Here is a 9,350-nt window from a genome sequence, read left to right as displayed (position 1 = left end):
CGTAGAAACCTGGAGGAGTTCCAGTGAAGGAGAGATCCGACTCTCACAGACGGACAGACGGACACGAGGAGACTGGAGCTGGACCCACTCTTCAGGCAGATGAGGGACCGACTGAGGCGAACTGGACCCACTCTTCAGGCAGATGAGGGACCGACTGAGTCGAGCTGGACCCACTCTTCAGGCAGATGAGGGACCGTCGGAGGCGAGCTGGACCCACTCTTCAGGCAGATGAGGGACCGTCCACACAGGGCAGGGACCACTTCACCAGGGGAGGGGCATCTGGGTCCACAGGTCCTCAGGAGTAAGAGAAAGAAAAGAAGGCGGTGAACAGTTTGCAAGTGGAATCAAAAAATAAATATTGTTTGATAGCATAAGTAGTCAGAAGAAGAAGAGGATAGTGCTCAAGCTGTCATACTTCCCCCAGCATAGTTACTCCTAGGGCAGCGTAGCTGAAGCTGTGGGTTTATCTTTCTGTTCCTAACTACTCTGACCATAAGCGATTTCGAAGAGGAACGTTTTAAGCCTGGACTTAAATGAAGAGACTGTGTCAGCATATTTAACATGGGTCGGGAGCTGATTCCATAACACAGGAGCTTGGTAGCTAAACGCTCTACCTCCTACTGTGCTTTTAGAGACTCTTGGCACCACCAGAAGGCCGGCATTCTGAGAGCGAAGAGCTCTGTTTGGATGATATGGTTCTATAGCATCTTTGAGGTAGGATGGGGCCATGTCATTTATGGCTTTGTAGGTCAAGAGTAGAATTTTGAATTTGATTCTAGACTCGACGGGGAGCCAGTGAAGAGACTTCAGCACTGGCGTAATGTGCTCTCTTCTTTTTGTTCCTGTTAGTAATCTTGCTGCTGCATTTTGAACCAGTTGAAAGCTTTTTATGGAGCTTTTAGGACACGCTGCAAGCAGGGAGTTACACTAGTCTAATCTAGTCGTTACAAATGCATGGATAAGTTTTTCGGCATCACTTTTAGGCAGGATTCTTCTGATTTTGGCGATGTTGCGCAAATGGAAATAGGCTGTTTTACAAGCTTGATTTATATGAGCTTTAAATGAGAGCTCCTGGTCAAATAAGACTCCAAGGTTTCTTACAGTAGAACTGGAGTCTACACTGACATTGTCCAGTGTGACTATCTGCTCAGATAGAGCGTCTCGTAGATGCTTAGGGCCAAGCACAATGACCTCGGTTTTTTCAGGGTTAAGAAGCAGGTAGTTTAGTGTCATCCAGGTTTTTATCTCCTTCACACAAGTACTAAGTCTGTCTACTTGATCGCTCTGATCAGGTTTCATTGATAAATACAGCTGAGTGTCGTCTGCAGAGCAGTGGAAGTTAATGCCATGCTTTCTGATAATGTTGCCTAATGGTAGCATATAAAGAGTAAACAGAATTGGACCGAGTACCGAACCCTGTGGCACACCGTAAATTACTTTAGAGCTTGGTGAGGAGCTCTGGTTTACATTAACAAATTGGAACCTATCAGATAGATAGGATTTAAACCAGCTGAGGGCTGTTCCTCCAACACCTACATCACATTCTAACCTCTGCAGTAGAAAGTTCATACCTTTATACCAGCAAATTAAAGTATTTGTTTAAGTGTGATTAAAGTATTTGTTTAAGTGTAATTAAAGTATTTGTTTAAGTGTAATTAAAGTATTTGTTTAAGTGTAATTAAAGTGTTTGTTTAAGTGTAATTAAAGTGTTTGTTTAAGTGTAATTAAAGCATTTGTTTAAGTGTGATTAAAGTATTTGTTTAAGTGTGATTAAAGTATTTGTTTAAGTGTAATTAAAGTGTTTGTTTAAGTGTAATTAAAGTATTTGTTTAAGTGTAATTAAAGTATTTGTTTAAGTCGGTGTAATCCCTCATTCGTCCAGGCGTGTTCCATAGTAGAAAAAACTTCAGTTGTAGTCATCTGGACTCAGTTTGAAAAAATAGACGTTTCGACTCTCATCCAAGAGTCATTGTCAATAAAAGAATTTAGGTCGAGAACTCCGATATTAATACTGTTCTGTGGTAAGACCCGCCCATTGGGAGGAGCCTTCCTGAAGTAGAAAGAGTTGTTTGTTTCAACAACAACAGAATTCTTTTATTGACAATGACTCTTGGATGAGAGTCGAAACGTCTACTTTTTCAAACTGAGTCCAGATGACTACAACTGAAGCTTTTTCTACTATTTGTTTAAGTGTAATTAAAGTGTTTGTTTAAGTGTAATTAAAGTATTTGTTTAAGTGTGATTAAAGTATTTGTTTAAGTGTACTTAAAGCATTTGTTTAAGTGTGATTAAAGTATTTGTTTAAGTGTGATTAAAGTATTTGTTTAAGTGTAATTAAAGTGTTTGTTTAAGTGTAATTAAAGTATTTGTTTAAGTGTAATTAAAGTATTTGTTTAAGTGTAATTAAAGTATTTGTTTAAGTGTAATTAAAGTATTTGTTTAAGTGTAATTAAAGTATTTGTTGAAGTGTAATTAAAGTATTTGTTGAAGTGTAATTAAAGTATTTGTTGAAGTGTAATTAAAGTATTTGTTTAAGTGTAATTAAAGTATTTGTTTAAGTGTAATTAAAGTATTTGTTTAAGTGTAATTAAAGTGTTTGTTTAAGTGTAATTAAAATATTTGTTTAAGTGTAATTAAAGTATTTGTTTAAGTGTAATTAAAGTATTTGTTGAAGTGTAATTAAAGTGTTTGTTTAAGTGTAATTAAAGTGTTTGTTGAAGTGTAATTAAAGTATTATTTTAAATGTAATAAAAGTATTTGTTTAAGTATGATTAAAGTATTTGTTTAAGTGTGATTAAAGTATTTGTTTAAATGTAATTAAAGCATTTGTTTAAGTGTGATTAAAGTATTTGTTTAAGTGTGATTAAAGTATTTGTTTAAGTGTGATTAAAGTATTTGTTTAAGTGTAGTTCTTCTGCCGTCACTGTTGACAACAAAAAACTTTGCAACCGCACAGAAAAACGTCTTTTGCTTTGTGCGTAATTAATAACGTTTGTAATTCACAATTCTCATCTAATATTTAACAGATATTTCACTTTTTTTCACATGTTAAATGTGTTGTTTCCATTTTCTCTCCCAGAAATTCAGAAATTCTAATAATATAATATAGTTTCCACAAAAAAAACACTCAACATTTTAATGAGATTTTTGATTCGTAAACAACATTAACTCAGTTTTAGTTCAACTCAGTGAGCGTTTGTTTGGATTAAACCATTGATGAAGTTTCAAAAGTATAAATGCTTTTAAATTATTCCCAGAACAAACAAAAAGTGTGTCATCTGCAAAACACTAAAGCCGTGTTGGTCTCGAGCCCCGAAACACCAAACACAGAAAGTAAATCTAGCTTTTATTTCATCTCATCGAGCGCCACGAGTCCTGCGTTTATCACTCAACTTTAGAAACTCAAGTTAGAGACGGACTGATTTTACTCACTGCACGTACCGGGCGCTAAAGCACGTAGCAGCCGCTAAAGCACGTAGCAGGCGCTAAAGCACGTAGCAGGCGCTAAAGCACGTAGCAGCCGCTAAAGCACGTAGCAGGCGCTAAAGCACGTAGCAGCCGCTAAAGCACGTAGCAGGCGCTAAAGCACGTAGCAGGCGCTAAAGCACGTGTAGCCGACTGCACCGCTGAAATGATGGAGGGTAGTGCCACCTGTTGGTCTTGAAGGGGAAACTAAATATATTAACCATTACTATATTGTATAACCAACTATATTCATTTTAGCCTGTATTAAACTAGAAGGGTTTAACTGCTTACACGCAAAACACTTCCTCTATTGTTTAATTTGAGACACTCACTGCTCCTTTTGAGACACTCTCTGATAAGGGAGGACACCTGGCCGGAGAGACTGCAGACTTCAAGGACACGGACGTGCGAAAAAGCCCAAGGAAGAACACTGGGAGAAGGCGTCAACCGTCATATTCCGCCTTATTTCTGAATGTTATAAATATACGGCAGAGCAGGGAAATCAGGAAGTCGCCCGTGTAAGTCGCCCGTGTAAGTCGCCCGTGTAAGTCGCCCGTGTAAGTCGCCGTCACATTCGATAGGGACAGATGGTAAGCGCTCTGTTATCTCTGTATTAGAATTGTACTGACAGAGATTAAACATTTGATCTATTTTAACTGTTTTGATTCTTGCCTTTTCATTCACAAACGAGCACGAAACTGTGTAACGTTCCTCAGCTTTAAACGGAGCAAACTGGACCTCGTTGTATTACAGAACGAGCCAAAGAGTTCGGCAAATCACTTTCGCCCGATCAATGCGAGTCGGTTTCAGCCGGTTGCCGTGACTCCCCCCGTCGCGGCTCAACAAACTCGATACGTCCCCGTTTTGTCCCGCCTTGGCCGAGCCCTCGGCGGTCCGCGGGGAGCTGATCTAAACTGCTTTATGAAGTTACGTCTGGCCTTTTCCATCGCGCACGTTTGAATTCTGCGCATAATGAGTGTAATAAATTAGGCGAGTTATGGATCTGCAATTATGGAGATCGGCCCGGGCCTCTTCCCAGAACCAGACCTTTTCCCCCTCGATTTGGAAATGTGAAACAATAATACGCCACCAGCCACTGTGTGGATTAATCTAATAAGATGTTTGGAGGAGAGTGAATGTGAGCTGATGGGAAGTGACAGAGCAGGAGGAGAGGAGAGGAGGAGGAGAGGAGGAGAGGAGGAGGAGAGGAGAGGAGGAGAGGAGGAGAGGAGGAGAGGAGGAGGTGAGGGAATGTGAACTGATGGGAAGTGACAGAGGAGGAGGAGAGGAGGAGGAGGAGAGGAGGAGGAGGAGGAGGAGGAGAGGAGGAGGAGGAAAGGAGGAGGTGAGGGAATGTGAACTGATGGGAAGTGACAGAGGAGGAGGTGAGGAGGAGGAGGAGGAGGAGGAGGAGGAGGAGGAGGAGGAGGAGGAGGAGGAGGAGGAGGAGGAGAGGAGAGGAGGAGAAGAGGAGGAGAGGTGGCGAGGAGGAAGTGAGGGAATGTGATCTGATGGGAAGTGACAGAGGAGGAGGAAAGGAGGAGGAGGAGGAGGAGGAGGAGGAGGAGGAGGAGGAGGAGGAGGAGGAGAGGAGAGGAGGAGAAGAGGAGGAGAGGAGGAGAGGTGGCGAGGAGGAAGTGAGGGAATGTGATCTGATGGGAAGTGACAGAGGAGGAGGAGAGGAGGCGAGGAGGAGACGAGGAGGAGATGAGGAGGAGGAGAGGAGGAGGTGAGGGAATGTGAGCTGATGGGAAGTGACAGAGGAGGAGGAGAGGAGGAGGAGGAGCAAAAGATTAGAAAAGGAGAAGAGGAAAAGAAGAGGGGAGGAGGAGAAGAGGAGAGGAGGAGTCATTTCAAATTCAAATCCAGATCTCTGTAAAAATGAAAATTATGTGTGAGTGAATGTGTTTTATCACAAAGAGTTTGAGAGAAAATCAGTGACAAAAGATCTATAAGAGACAAAGAGCATTAAAGAGATGAGAATCTAACGCCAATAGTTCCATAAAAATATTATTAAAAACAACATTTTGAAACGTTTTGAGATTTTAACACTTGTATTACCTGAAATAAAACACAAAATACAACCATTCATCTTCTATCTTTATCCTGGCTCAGACTTCCCCCACCCCAGACACTTCCTCCAGCGTGTCCTGGGTCTTCCCCGAGCAACCTCAGCTGGAGGAGCAGCGGCTCTACTCTGAGCTCCTCCCGTGTGACCTCCAACCACTCGTATCTGCGATCTTGTCCTCCAGACCACAGGTGAGGGCAGAGCGTGGATTGATCGGTGAATCGAGAGCTTTGTCCTTCGATCCCTGCCCTCACACATGACCCGGAGCGTGACCCGGAGCGTGACCCCGAGCGTGACCCCGAGCGTGACCCCGAGCGTGACCCCGAGCGTGACCTCCTCCACTTGAAGCAGGGACCGTTCACTCACCTGCAGGGGGCGCTGTTCCCTCATCCCGGCCGCTTCACACTCCACTACAAACATGAAGCACCAGGACAACATCGTCTGCAAACAGCAGAGATGAGAGATCCTTCTGTTAGACGCTAATTCAAACACATTATTAAAGCATAAACAACGCTCTAAATGTGTCTGCGCCATCTGCTGGAAAAGTGAAGCATTAAAACTGTAAGAAGGCTATTTTACTGCGGTGCATAAAGAAGCACGACTCCAGATGTGTTTGTGGCGAGGAAACGTGTTTTGAGGGTCAGGAGTACCTAGCTGGAGCATTAGCAGCCACTCTGCCGTCAAGCCACGCTAGCAGTCCAATTATAGCACTGACCCCTCCCGCTAAACGAGAGCCCAGGACAAATATCACCTCTCCCTCTGCCAGCCTCGTCCCCAGAGCCGCCCGTCGCTCCGTGCCAGCCAGACGGGCGCTCGTAAGAGTAATGGCCCGCGCCGCGCTCGTTTTGGAGGATGGTCAGGTTGAGCCGCGCCAGCTGACCGCCGTCCTCCGCCGCTAACTGCCCGCTGCCGCTAACCCGACGCCAGGCAAGCCGGGACCGGGCAGAGCGGAGCCAGCCGGAGGGGGGGGGGGCCGAGTCAGCGCCAATGTCCACCATAAACAATCCAATTAGAGCCCGGGAGCGCCCCCTGCAGCATCTGTGAGCAACGCCGTTCCAGACGCGGTTAAATATTTGACAGTGAACGGGACGGGCACTGTAAAAAATGCAGATAATGTTCGATGAAACGTTGAATAAGCGATGTGTTTATGTCTTTTAAAATAATTTTTCCTTGAACTGCATGAGCTCTATTACAATTACAGGTGAGGTAAAGGTACATGTTACTGACCGCAGCATTTGACCCGTGTTTAAATGTCACCGGGGCAACCTGTCATCACTGCGAGCGCCTTTTTTACAGTTTTAAAGTACCCACGCAGCGCTCTTTATTTACATTTTTCTTTCACTCTTCTATGCTCTCTTCATTTGGCAACTGCACACGTTTGTTAGTTCATTTATTCGCAGGATTTCATCGTCCTGCATCGAACATATAGTGTCCTCTTATGCCTTTAAATAAACAGATTACCGTATTGTCCGGACAATAAGTCGCACCGGAGTATAAGTCGCACCAGCCAAAAAATACATAATGGAGAAGGAAAAAAAACATATGTAAGTCACACTGGAGTATGAAATGCGGTCGCAAGTGTGAAAATAACAAATAATATCACAAGTCGCTCCGGAGTATAAGTATAATTAAGTATAAGTCGCACCCCGGCCAAAACTATGAAAAAAGGTGCAACTTATAGTCTGGAAAATACGGTAAGTCTCTCCTCATCTGCCATGGCAAACAGAGACACACCAGAAAACAAGCTGCTAGTTATAAGTTTGGACAAACGTACAAAAATGCATTTCATTCTCAATATAGTTTAATTCCCACGGAGCGCATACGAGTGGAAAAAGTATGTGTTTATGTCTCAAAGTTAAAGGCGAGCGTACTGTACACATCTGAATAAAAGCACCATGAATTCCACGTCAATAGTTTCTGTAAAGAGGCCGGTTCAGTTTGTGCTGGTGTTGTGTTGTGTTGTGTTGTGTTGTGTACTCGGCCTATGTTCCGTAGCCTAGTCGTGGGTTTCAGAGTGATGAAAAAGTTGCACTGTTGCCATGGCAATTTACAAGGTTAAAATAAAAGTTACATCTTTTATATGACGGCAGAAGGACACGTATAAATGGGAAGCTGAAACACACATATAGCCTAAGGTTTGTTGGTGTGTAGAAAAATAACTTCAAATAAATAATAAAATGAATAAATGTATTATTCCGGACGTTGCCCCGAGCAACGCCATACGTCCCTGCGCTTGTATAGAAACCCACAAACATTGAACCTTATATTGGCTGCACACATTTGTCATATGAATCTCACGGCGCCACTTTCTGTGAAAACATAAAAAACGTTTTTGTTTCATGGGGATAAGCCAGAGATATTTACCATAAAACAAATCTGACATTAAAACAGAAAATTGTACCAAAGAATTCTGAATTGGGCTAAATAAATGCACTGTAATAATAATAATAATAAATATAGCCGCAAGCGGCAATGATCGGCCCTCGCTACGCCGCCGCCACGCCGCAAGAGGAGGGGGCGCTAACGCGCCCCAATTGTCCTTTTATTACGCCTACTGCTGAATCTGTGACGCTGTCACATCTTCTCCCCTTTGTTTTACCATCAAAAAGCAATTTTATTTTGAATTCTTGGCAAAATGTGCGGCTTTGCCGCACAGACACCGTGACTCTTTGAATAAAAATGTGGATAACTTTTGATGGTCCACCCCTGAAGATGAGTCTCACCAAATTTCAGGTTAATATGTCTAACGCCCTAAGAGGAGTTTGTGAAAGTCTAAAGTGTAAGCATGTTCTGGCGATTTCCCCATTGGAATAACATGGAAGGTTTCGGTCATCGTTACGGCAAAGCCATAACAATTATGACATGGGTCTCATTGACTTTTTTGATGGGGATGCCAAAATTGAGTTGTGTGTCAAATTTCATATAATTTCGCAAAACTAAATATTTAACCTCCATATAAAGTCTGTAGGGGGCGCTATGGCTCCAAATTAATTTATTTCACTTCAAGTAGGTTTAGGGCAAAGAGTTTAACAACTGATTCTAATTTGACGCAATTCGGACTTTATCTGCGCAAACGGCAGAAATGTTAAATTTGGGAGATTTCTGAAATTCTTGCTACAGTTTGCGGCTTCGCCGCACAGAGACCGTGAGAGTTATCAATGTAATTTGGATAACTTTTGATGTCCCACTCCTCAGTAGCATTTTCACCAAATTTCAGCTTTTTAGGGCCACCGCCCTGGGAGGAGTTCGTAAAAGTACGACGTTTGAAAAAACTCCGAAGTCATGTTTAGCCATTTTTGAAGCAATATGGCCGACATTTGGTTGGGCGGACGGCGTTGCCGTAGTAATATTTTTTACTTCTCTTGTCACCATCTACCTTTGCGCCAAATTTCATGATTCTACGATCAGATTTTTTTTGGGTCATTTCCCATCTCTCAATGCATTTTTGGTACATTTGGGGGCGCTGACGCGCCAATTTTTTTTATTTTAGAAAAGGGAAATAGCCAGAATGTAGAGAGGCACGATTTTTAGAGGTGTGCAAATTTTTGTGACTTTTCGTCAATGTTCACTGGGTGAAAAATAGGGGGGTTGGTCCCGAGACGAAAGAAGAAAGAAAGAAAGAATAATATTCCGATGCGAAAACAATGTTTCCCATTTTCCAAATATCATAAACTATACATTTTCGGAAAGCGCTCGCGCTTTCCTACCTCATGGTGTGGGTCCCTGGTCACTGACGGGTACTTTCGTTAATTTTGAGTGGGCTCCGCCCACTTTGTGTTTTTGGCCCTCTATACAGTAATAATGTTAAATTTTTGCA

This window comes from Eucyclogobius newberryi, unplaced genomic scaffold (assembly GCF_026437365.1).
Source record: "Eucyclogobius newberryi isolate DKJ021-1_F unplaced genomic scaffold, fEucNew1.0.hap1 SCAF_4, whole genome shotgun sequence".
NCBI lineage: Eukaryota > Metazoa > Chordata > Actinopteri > Gobiiformes > Gobiidae > Eucyclogobius > Eucyclogobius newberryi.
This window is presented reverse-complemented; position numbering follows the sequence as displayed.